Source organism: Schistocerca nitens, chromosome 7 (assembly GCF_023898315.1).
Source record: "Schistocerca nitens isolate TAMUIC-IGC-003100 chromosome 7, iqSchNite1.1, whole genome shotgun sequence".
NCBI lineage: Eukaryota > Metazoa > Arthropoda > Insecta > Orthoptera > Acrididae > Schistocerca > Schistocerca nitens.
The window spans coordinates 355930743-355943757 of NC_064620.1; positions in this window are offsets into that span (position 1 = coordinate 355930743).

The following is a 13015-nucleotide window of genomic DNA, read 5'->3' on the forward strand; positions in this document are numbered from 1 at the left end:
GTTGCACTTCACTTGGCGTAGACCGGGACTGTGCCCTAGGCATGCTCGATGTTAACTGACCGGGCACGGCCCGTGCTGCCTGAGTTGTTGTTGTTGTTGTTGTTGTTGTTACGCCAGCTGAGGTCGTGTCCGAATTCTCGCGTGCCCTCTGGTGGACGGGACTCTACTTGCGGCAACTACCGTCCGTGACGAGCCGTGCTGATGTGCGGCTCCCACGATCTTTCTGGTGGCTGCTGCACTCCTCCTCCTTCGGGGGGGTGAAGCCACTGTGATCCACTGCGTCGGAAGGTGGAGCGTCGGGCAGGAGCGATGACCTCCACATCCATTGGAAGGCCGGAACCTTCGAATACGGCTGGAAGTGACCCACACGACAAGGCCCCCTCGTCTCACCACCGGAGACTGGGACAGAACGGGCGACAAGCTGTTGAACTCCGGATCCTGTGCCACCTCGGGAGGGGCAAGACCCAGTGGCGGGGACGATGGGAAACGGACGACCACAGGTGAACCAGCCTCCTGAGAAACCGGGCCGGCGAGGAGGGCTGGCTCTCGCTGGGGCATCTCGAACGATGGCGATGACGGTGCTGGAGCTACTGGAGGCTGCCAAGGCTGAGAACCATCACAGTGCGGCAGAGTCACAGCGGGGAGAGGTGGTAACGTCCCCTGAGAAACCAACACGGGTGCCAGCAATGGGGAAGCCAGTGTCAGAGACGTCGGAGGGTGGGTGCCCAAACGTGGACGTAGCTGATTTTGGTGACGACGTACCACCCCATCCCCTGCCTGCAAGGTATAGAGCCGGTGGCCATTTCAGCACAGGACCACCTCCGGTATCCAACGTGGATTGCGACCAAACCCACGTACCCAGACCGACACCCCGTGGAAAGCCAGATACTCCGTTATGCAAGGACTGGCGAGGACCAGGCCGGAGGAGGTGCAGCAGAGTCCTAGGTAGGCGCCCATGGAGGAGCTCTGCGGGGCTGCATTCGCCCATTGGTGTGGTCCGGTATGCTGTCAAGAAAAACGTCAATGCCTCCTCCGCAGTAAGTTCGTGCACATACTTTTTCATCTGTGTTTTAAATGTGTGCACCATGCGCTCGGCTTCCCCATTCGATTGTGGATGGAATGGGGGAGAGCAAACGTGCCGAATACCAAAGCGCCTACAAAAATCCTGGAAGGTCTGCGAAATAAACTGCGGTCCATTGTCCGAGACCAGGGTGATTGGCAGACCTTCCACAGAAAAGATTTTTGCTAGTGCCTGGATTGCAACTTCTGAAGTGGTTGAGGAGCAGCGAACCACATATGGGAATCGGGAATAAGCATCAATGACAATGAGCCAAAAGCCATTGAGAAACGGGCCCGCAAAATTGATGTGAACACGTTCCCATGCTTGGGTTGCCGGCAGCCAGGAAGAGAATGCTGCCCTGGGAGATGCCTGTTGGCTCGCACACTGGGAACAGGCGGCCACCAAGTGCTCAATTTCTCTGTCAATACCGGGCCAGTACACATGTCTGGGAGGCAAGGTTTTAGTAGGGGAAACACCCCAGTGCCCCACATGTAATAACGTGAGGACCTCCCTTCGTAAACCTGCAGGAACAACCACGCGAGGAGCTGTATCATCGGTAGGCAGAAGGAGAACTCCTTCCAAGACCGAGAGGCAGTCTCGTAGAATAAAATAATTACGAAGAGGGTCTGAGGCCCGGCCTGGAGGGTGGGATGACCACCCCTGCTGAATGAGGCGAACTACTTGCCGGAGAACCGGGTCAGCTGCCGTTTCCCTGGCGACTCTAGAACTAGTGATCGGGAAGCCATCAACCGCTTGGTGGGATGCCACATCCAAATGAAAACACAATCTCTTCTCGATCGAACTTAGGATCTGGGCCCACCGGAAGACGGGAAAGAGCGTCAGCATTGGCATGCTGTCCGGTTGGGCGAAAATGAACGTCATAATGGTACTTAGATAGGAACAAGGCCCAGCGCTGTAGTCTGTGGGCTGCCCTATCCGGAATATGAGAGGCGGGGCCAAATAATGATATTAACGGTTTATGGTCAGTGATTAACTGAAACTTCGTGCCATACAAGAAAGGGTGAAACTTGGTAACAGCGTAGACAATGGCCAAAGCCTCTTTTTCCACCTGGGAGTAATGGGCCTGCGCGGGACTAAGAGTTTTAGACGCAAACGCCAGTGGTTGCTCGGAACCATCTGCGTTGCGATGGGCCGGGACCATCCCCACCCCATACTGCGAAGCATCTGTAGCAAGGACCAACAGCGTATGGGGGTCAAAAGTAGCCAAACAAGGCGCTGACGTGAGGAGGCCCTTCAACGAGTTGGACGCTCGCTCGCATGCAGGCAACCAATCAACAGGAACACCCTTGCGCAGAAGGCAGTACAGGGGGCGGGCTATGGTGGAAGCCCTGGGAATGAATGGGCGGTAATAGGCTATCTTGCCTAAAAAAGCTTTTCACTCTTTCAGCGAAGCGGGCCAAGGAAGGTCGACGATACCTTGGACCAAACTTCCTAGTGGCTGGACGCCGTGCTGAGAGATGGTGTAGCCCACATACTCAATGGACGGTTGGAAGAAGTTTGACTTATGCAGGTTGCAACGCAAGCCCACAGACCTGAATTTGAGAAAGAGGGTGCGAAGGTTGTGAAAGTGTTCCTTCGTGCTGCGGCCTGTGACAATTATGTCATCCAGGTAATTAATACAATGAGGGATTGTCGACGTGATGTGCTCAAGATAACGCTGGAATATCACCGCGGCACTGGATATTCCGAAGGCCAACCGCTGATATTGGTAAAGGCCAGACGGGGTGTTGACGACCGCCAGCCGTTTGGAGTCCTCATCAAGTGGTATCTGATAAGCCTCCGAAAGATCGATTTTCGAAAAATATTGGCCTCCCACCACGCCGGAGAACAATTCATCAGCACGAGGCAAAGGATAAGTGTCCACCACCAATTGGGAATTAATGGTGGCCTTGAAATCGCCACAAAGACGTAATTTACCCGAGGGCTTCCTTACAATAACGAGGGGCGAAGCCCACTCACTAGAAGAAATGGGAAGAACGACCCCTAGGGCTGTCAGCAGTTCTAGCTCTTCCTTTACCTGAGGGCGGAGATCCAATGGGATCTGCCTCGTGCGTAGAAAACGCGGGCGAGCCGACGCCTTCAATGTTAAGTGAGCTTCAAAATCTGAAACACGCCCCAGGCCCTCCTCAAAGATATCTGGAGAGTCGAAGAACAAAGATTCCAATGATTGATAGGGAACGTCTTCGGAGACCAACTGTATGGTGTCAGCGATAGAAAAACCGAAAGCTTGAAAGGCATCCAGGCCAAAAAGGTTAGCGGAGCTCGCGTCACTGACAACAATAAAAGTAATAGGCCGAGTGACCGATTTGTAAGTCACGACAGTAGTGAATTGACACAGTAGGGGAATGAACTGTTTACCATAACCGTGTAGACGCCGATAAACTGGCGCCAACGGGGGCGATCCAAGGTCGGAATAAGTTTGTGCATTCAACAACGAAACTGCCGCGCCCATATCTACTTGCAGTTGTAACCGGCGCGACCGAACCGACACCTCGATAAAGAGTTTGTGTGCCGATGCGTCGGGAGCGTGGCCCGATGAAACTTCCTGAATGTCAACGTCCATGTCCTCTGTACCTGCTTCCTTCGATTCTTTTGAGGCTGAGCGGCAAACTTTAGCAATGTGACCTTTTTTATTACATTTGCGACTAACGGCCCAACGCTGGGGGCACTCTGACCGATCATGATGTATATAGCACGACGCACAGGACGGCAACAGGGGCCGGCGGCCGGAATTCTGTTTACGCGTCGTGCGGGAGCGGCCGGATTGTACCGCTCGCACGTCGTCCACCCCGGACGCAGTGGACGGGGCCACGCCGCCCTGAACCGCCGCGACGTCGCACCACGCTTCCAGCTGTTGACCTGCGGCGCGTGAGAGACTTCATACGATTGAGCAATGGACAGGACTTACTCGAGGGAAGGATCTTCTAACTGCAGGGCCCGTTGCCGGACCTCCCTATCAGGGACCGAACGAACAATGACGTTGCGTACCATAACGTGGGCATACGACTCTCGCGACTGCTCCGTGACAAAATGACACTTGCGACTAAGACCGTGCAGGGTAGCGGCCCACGCCCGGTAAGACTGATGGGGCTGTTTCTTGCATTGATAGAACTCGACCCTAGCCGCCACAACATGTGTGTGGCGGCGATAATATGAAGACAGCAATGAACACAGTGCGACAAAAGACAAGGACGAGGGTTCCTGCAACGGTGCTAGCTGCCGCAAAACTTGATACAGCGAGGGAGATATCCAAGACAAGAAGAGAGCGCGACATACCTCCGCATCGGCAACATGAAACGCCTGGAAATGCTGCCGAAGGCGATGTTCATACGCGTCCCAATCCTCCGCCTTCTCGTCATACGGGGGAAAGGGAGGAGGGAACGGCGCTGGAGCAGACTGCATGGAGAGCAACGCCGGAAGCACTTGTTTCATGGTGGCCATGAGCTCCGTCTGCTGCTCAACCAAAACCCGCACTAGATCCTCCATGCCGTGGAGAAGCTGCGAAACCGGAACAACGACGCAACACGCGAAAGAACGACCCTACTAGTCGCCGAATGTGTAATAACACTGTTCACATTTACGTCGCACTTCACTTGGCGTAGACCGGGACTGTGCCCTAGGCATGCTCGATGTTAACTGACCGGGCACGGCCCGTGCTGCGAGTTGTTGTTGTTGTTGTTACGCCGGCAGAGGTCGCGTCCGAATTCTCGCGTGCCCTCTGGTGGACGGGACTCTACTTGCGGCAACTACCGTCCGTGACGTGCCGTGCTGATGTGCGCCTCCCGCGATCTTTCTGGTGGCTACTGCAAAACTAGACCTGAAGAAATTGTGTCGAACAAAAAACTGGTAAATGGACTCCTTGCACTATTTTGGCTTTACTAGATATACAGGGAGCAATACCGCACAATAAACTCGGTTTCGGCGCGGGCAGTGGCGGGTTAGACCAAAGCTGTTTTAGCTTCCCTGTCAAAATCAAATCAAATCAATAACTACGGTACCTTTCAGATTATGCAATGCTGCACCACCCTTCCAGTACTTTTACGGACAGTCACAAGTGATCTCAGCTTCTGCAATATCTATATTGACAAGGCTTGGAGCAACCTAAGTTCATTCATGGGTCATACAATTAATGCACAAGGAATTCGGCCACCGAAGGAGAAAGCAAAAGCCACAAACAACTTCTCACAGCCTGTGACAGCCTATGAGTAGTGAAGATTTCTTGTTCTTGCTAACTTTTATTGTCATTTTGTGCGCCACAAAGCACTGCTGACTGTTTCAATGAATGACTTCTTACAAGGTTCACCTAAACCAAGTGACAAATTACAACAGATTAGCAAAGCAGAAACTGCTATCGCTGAGGCAACGCTCTTAGCACACCCTGTTTCACAAGCTTGATGGATGATGTATCTGCAGCTAAAATAGGTACTGCACTCAGCAAATAGATCAACATTGGCAGCCCTTGGCATTCTTCAGTTAGAAATGCTGATTATCTCCACCACAGCAGAGCTGGTTACTGTATGACCATGAGTTATATGCAGCTTATGCTTCCATAGAGAAATTATGATATATGCTTGAAGGCCAACAGTTTACTCTGGTTAATGATCACACGCTGCTAATTTATGCTTTTTGTCAGAGACCAGAAAAAGCACCACCCCATCAACTGTGACACTTTGGCTACGAATAGCACAATTCACAACAAATATTGTCCATCTTGATGGAGAACTCCATACACCAGTAGATGCCCTCTCCTGCAAAGACGCAATTACAGGTGAAGTCAACTTTGAAGCACTCACCTTGGTGCAACACAGCGGTGAGCTGCAACAGGCAATCTCATTGCTGCACAATTTGTCCCTGCCACACAATTTGTCCCACTCTGGAGACTGAAGTACAACAAGGCTGGTTAAGTGAGGTTTTCTATGGTCAAATATGGACAGAGACTGCAAAGCTTTTGTGCATCAGTGTGTGACCTGTCAACATAATAAGATCACCCGACAATTCAATGCACCCATTCGCCATTTCATTCCACCCAGCCAACGATATGAGCATTTGGACAGATATTTTAGGATTGTTACTACCATCTGAAGCATACATACACATACTGCTTAGCTGCCACAGACCACTTCATCCACTGGCCTGACGTTTTCCCCATGGTCGATGCCACAGCTGAAACCACATTCTTCAGTGGATGGATTGATTGTTTCAGAGTCTCTTTCTGTGTTGCTAGTGACCAAGGCAGGTAATTTTCATCAATTTCTATCCAAATCGCTTGCTGGTCTGTTAGGCATGAAGCATATTTGTACTGCAGCATGTCATCCAGCAACAAATGGCTTAGTTGAGCATTTGCACTGCCAATTAAATGTACACCTAAGATGCCATGGATCACAATGTTTGACAGAAGCTCTGCCAGTTGTTGTACTGGGTTTCAATGTGATCTTAATGCCACAGCAACAGAAGTGGTTTGTGGTCAACCAATTCGATTCTCTGGTGAATTCTTTGGTGACAGCCTAATGATCTTATTGAGGCATCAGACTTTGTTCAAAAGTTATGTTCACACATTCGCCAACTACGTCCAGTCCCACTGAGATAGCAGTATACTAGCCGTCCTTCCATTTTCGCTGCTATCTGGAAATCTGACCAAGTTTTTCCAGACATGACACTGTGTGCGACGCCCTGCAACCAGCGTGTGACGGACCGTATACAGTCCTTGGTCGGACATATAAAATACTATTTAAGAGATTGAACATAGGAATTCTGATTTATTCAGTATTTTAGGCTTGTTGATGCATGGCAACAAACTGAAAATATTGATTAATTATTAATCATTCTGTTACAGAGACATGGAAATATACTCTGTCACTAAGCATCATTTTACATGCCTTAACAATCTAACTAGATGTGATCCAAGAGGCAGAAATAATTCACGCTTTCAGCTGCTTTCGCGCATGTTTATGCACCTTCGGCAACGATTATCAGTTTTGAACTGTTTCTGCCAACATATTAATTCTAAACAAAATCTAACGCAAGCCATTCAGACTGTGTGTGTTGCCAGATGGCAGCATTATGCACAACTGGGTGCTTTCTTTAACATTATATGTACATTTACGGTTTGTTGCCAAATGGCAGTGCCATGCAACAGAGGGTTAAGATCAATGTTGATGGTACCTCAACTGTGATTTCCACTAATCACCTTGAATCCACTTTTAGCATCTTCTATGCTCGCACCTGCAAACCAGAGAAGCCGTAGTGGATTCTGGACAAAATGCCCAATACATTTGCAGCAGACTTGGTAGAAGCACCACCCCATCACCTGTTGTCACTCAAACAGGACACCTGTTCATTTCAACAGAAAATACCATTGGCATGTGGGAGGACTAGGGGGCGGAAGACTGATGAATTGCGCTAAAGATGTGACTAAGATATGTGTGTTGCAGTGTTATCGCTGACTTCTGTTTATTCTGTCCTCACATTTATTTTCCCTGCTCTGTAATGTTCTCGAGTTATTCACACTCTCACATGTTTGTGCACATTTAAATGTTGTTAATAAAGTAGGTACACAAAAACTGCAACATTATAAAGAAATGCTTAAACCATAACATTTTTTAAAAAAAGACTGCACGTAAAACAAATGAAATTTCTTCACACAACACAAATGATGCACACCACAATATAAAACAATATTCAGCAGGATTCTCAAAGTTTGCCAGGCTGTTCTCTAATATACTGACTTGTACCATGCATATTTCATTACACTGGAAAACTGCAGTGAAGAGAATTGATTACGCACTCGCAACAGCAGCTTGATTGTATTGTTTTTCAAGTAGAGACTGACATAATCATTCAGGAGACCTAAATCTGGAAATCTTTTTATGAATTTCTTTCAACGTCGAAAGCCGTATATGTCCAATGACTGTACCAGTCCCGTTGTGGCTTTTGGTATCAACAGTTGAACAAGTTCCTTGTCCTCAGGTATGAAATTCAAAACGATTCTTTCACACTGACCATCTCAAGAATCTTAACAACAATAAAGATTTTTTTCCTACACTGGGAAAGAAAACTTCCATCAAATATCTTTTGATGTGGTCATATATTAGTTTACTATATTTCAGTGCTATTGCAAGAACATTTGAGACATAAAAAATGAGACTCAAATTCTGAGTCCAAACTCTCCATTAGTTTCTTTTAAAAGTATGGAAAGGGAGTAAGGAATTTGCCAGCTGCTGAGACTGTAGGCTGAAATGTTACGTGAAATTGTCTCTGTGGCACATATCCATAGGCACCCGTGAAGATTATGCAAACAGTCAGTCAGCTTACGTACCATCAGCAAAAGGCAGTATATTGAGGTGATGCATTCAAGTATATACTGCCCAGTGCACTATCAGCTGAGAACAGTTGCTGCAACAGATTCTTCACTATAAGACAATGTTGATTTCAGGATTTGTTTTATATATTAATAGCCATATATAAAGACTGCTATTTGAGGATTATAAAAGAACTACATCATTTGGTAGCATGCGTTGCTACCACCTTCAGAGGCGTCCCTGGTCATTTACGTGGTTTCGAGTAATAAATTTTGTTATTTTCGCATACACAGTTCTGTTCACTTTTTGTAAATTCAATAGCCATTTAGTGTCTGCCTCAAAATTATTTAACTTTACTTGCAAGGCCCACTTCAGTATGATGATCCATAGCCTCTGATACCTTTTGTAAGGTGCAGCAATGCGTTACCTTCATCTTATCATGTTTTGAGCCACAGCGAAGAACACAATTTTCCCAGCAATACAGCTGTGCCACTGAAGTAACTTTGTGATTTTTATAATCCACAGATGAAAGTGACCTTTTCCCCTCCTTTCCAGTTTTCCAAAATTCAACTGCAGGTTTATTATTTTAAAAATTTAATCTTGTTTCTGAAGAAAGGACTTCATTTGGGATAAAGGACTCCTCATGAGTTTCTGATATATACTCATTCTCAATCATTGCTACGTCAAGGAGCTCCTATCCATCAAGCCATAGGACATTATCTTGTTCCATAACAGTCAACTGTCCATCCGTGCTATCACAAATCAATACTACAATGGTGTCCTTCAGTTCCACTTCCTGCAAATTAATAGAACTCATGGGGTATTCCACACTAATGAAATCCTATTAGCATTTAGAAAATATTAATTGTATTAACAGTTGGCACCTTCTATATGTGTAAAATGGTGTATTTTAAACATAATATGCAGTTTCACTTTGGCAACACATTTATTCAACAACACAAGTACATTGAATATTGACAAGCACAGACAGTCCAAAGAATAATCCAAAGATAAGCCCATGTTGATGGCCAAGTACAGAAATCAGTGCTATGCACTGCAATCAAAGGAGCAGTCCATGAGGGAGGAGATGTTCTGAAGAGTGTAATGTGCGATGGAAGTCCAGTGGCAATGTACAGTTCTATCACACTGCTGCAGAACTGGTGGCACTGGCTTATATAACAGGATATGTCAGTGAGAAGACTGCAGTGTGCGCAGCTCTTGGCAGACTCGTGACATGGTCTATGGTGTCGGCAACTAGCAGTACAGACCTGTGCCCCATGAGCTGGTAGGTGGGAAACCACAGTTGTGGCTAGTGAGAAATGATACCGCACAGGGTGCCACTGGAGATGGTAAAAAGTGTGTTACCACATTATGCAGTCCTTTTATAAACACGTATTAATGTACAAAACAAGTCCTGAAACCACATTCATCACGTCGTGAAGAACTTGTCGCAGCAACTGTTCTTAACAGATAGCAAGCACAATGAGTAGTATGTACAAGAACATATCATCTCAGCACAGTGCCATTTGCTGATGATACATACGCTGTTTGACTGTTTGCATGATGCTGTTCAAGAGTGCCTATGGAGATATGCATGTTTTAAAGAAGCTAATGAATTAGAACTAAAAATCTCTTTGATGCCCAAAATGTTCTTACGGCAGCATTGAAATACAGTAAACTAATATCTGACCACATCAAAAGGTATCTGATAAAAGTTTTCTTTCCCAGTATGGGAGAAAAATCTGTATTAATGTTAGATTCTTGGGGGTGTTCAGTGTGAAAGAATCGTTTTTAAGTATCACACCTGAGAACAATGAACTTTTTCATCTTGGGATCCCAAAAGACTTGACATAATGGGTACAGCTGTTGGACGTATAAGGCTTTCAATATTGGGATTTCCAGATTTGGTTCTGCTGTATGATGGTGACATCAATCTCCATGTGAGACAGCAGTCACAAGTACATAATCAATTCTTTTTACCAATGGTTTTCAATGTGCTGAAAGATGTCTGATGCAAATCGGGATATTTAGAGCATCACCCACCACAATTTGATAATCATACTAAAACTTGTTTTTACAGTAAAAGCCTGTTACTGTGGCATCTGACAGTATGGCACACTCAAATTTATAAGGTCTGCAATGTTGTATGATTTGCTGCTTTCAGAAAAATCTTATAAATGTATCAATATCCTTCCTTGTAGATGCAGGTGTTGAGTTTGCTATATGTTTGTTTGACATTACTTTGACTACTGTCAATGTCTGTCTGGCCCAAAACTTCATCTCGTGCCAAATTTCTTATTTCATTTTGAGCAACATCTAGCAGTTTAGGAACAGCATCATTTTTGATTGGAATAATGGCCAGAATTTTTGCCAAGACTTCCCAAGAGTAGCAGGCTTTATTTCGCACCAAAGCAGTTCAGAAAAAAAATCTTTATTGTTAATTTTTTGAAAATCCACCACTGAATAATAATAATAAAAAAAGGGAATAGGGCATTAGATCTTATTGCAAGTGAATAAATTATAAAAATATTGTATGTACTGTAGTATAAGCCATAAAAAGTACTGTACTACAATATAATACTGTACTGTCCTGAACTTAACATAAAATCTTAAAATTACATTACAGGATGATGCAATGATGTCTTACATTTGTTCTCTAAAATGTTGTTTTATACAGTATTAAACATTTTCCACCACTTTAACAAAAACATACAATGTATGATAAACAATCAAAGGCTTGCTGCCCATTGGCCATTGTTTGCCATGTATCACACTGCTATTTTTGACTATGCTCGTAATCCGGCATTTTCGGTAGTCCAGTGCTGCCAAGATCCTGAAGGTACTGGATTAGCAGGTTTCTACTGTATTGTGTTGCCCAATTTGTACATTATGTAAAGAAATTTTATTTTATGTGCATGGTGTAAAAAGAGTTATGTTTTACATATTACTTTACAGATTATCATTATTGTAATTATTTTGTAAAGTAATGATGTGTTACTCATTATTTTATATTAATAAAATACAAATATGTAAAAAAAACACCACATACAATCAATTTAAAAAGTAAAACAATGATTTAACACATAAAACAAAAATTAGTATAATAATGAGTGTTTAGATATTTTAATTATTTTGTAAATACTCTTACTGCATATTGTGTACAACTTATTTGTGAAAAATGGCATTTTGGAATGCAGCTATACTACACATGGGTAGGCATGGTGTGAAAGCTTCTTTAATTTATGTTGCAACACAGGTTTTCCAAACATAATTAATGGTTGTGGAGTAGTTTGCAAAATTTCAAATTATTACAGAAATTGATTGTAGTAGACTCTCACATATGCAGCCTAATGCGGTGGAAGGTCAGGTTGGATAACAAAGAAGGTGGACAGAACAGGAGTTCTATAAATTCTCTCTTCTGACTCCAGCTGTACCATTCCAAACATCCTTAATTACAACCAAAATCCAATTTTATTAACGTATTCTGACTTCTTATGTAAACCATGGTAGTTACAATTGTTTGATATGCACATACTGCAACCTTCAAAAATTATTACAGGAAACATGGAACCATCTGCATTCTCAAGTATGAATGTATGATTATGCACATTTGAAACGTCCGGTCTAGCAAAAAAGATGAAACTTATAAGTTCGAGGTTTTAAAAAAGTCTTTGAAAGATGATTGTTTCCCATTTTGAGCCTTCTTCCATGCTGCAACATCCCTCCACTTATGCAAACCGACAATATCACTAATGTACTGCAGCGCTACTTCATCCATCTTGAACCATTTCGAATGTGGTACGAGATTTCTCCTATTATCTAAGTTTCACCCCTCTTCTTGTACTACTTCCCCCTGCATAAGCATTTCCATCACATTGTTGCACGTTAGATCATCCACTTCATTATTTGCCATCCATTCTCTGATGTGCTCCTCATCCTCACAGTCCGGTACATTTCTGAGCAACAAAAGAGTATCACCATTCCGTCTTTGATTTTGGCTCCACATGTCGATTCAAAATGAAGATGTCCACCTTCATAGTCTAAAACAATTTCCCAAGACCTTACAAGTGACATGTTCGGAATCTCTTCCCAAATTTGGGCAACCACCTTACAACATGTAGCAAGTCAATCCTCTTCAGAATGCTTGCTAATGTCCACGAACTGATAAGATGGTGGAAATAATACTTTTTAAATGTTTCGAGGATGCAATTGTCCATCAGCTGACAAAGAGCAGTCATGTTTGATGGCAAAAATAATGCTTTGATGTCTCCATTTGTGAGTTGTCACTGGCAAGATGAGAAGGCTCTTCTCGGTAAATTTTGTCTTTCACATATCTCTCTACAGCTGTACAAATTCATTTTGAAACCAGGTTTTAAAGATTTCTAAATTCATCCATGCTTTCTTTTGATAAGAATATAGGGGCAGTGATTCCTGATTCTATATGTTTCTGAAAGCTCTAGGTTTCCACGATTTCCCTATTAATGTAAGCCTAAGTTTGTGGTTGCCAGTTGCATTACTGCAAGCCAATATTGTAACCCATTTCTTACTTTTGTTGTAACCAGGTGCTGCAATACCTGTATTTGAAGCAAGCATTTTTGTAGGGAGCATCTTTTAATACAAACCACTCTCACAGCAA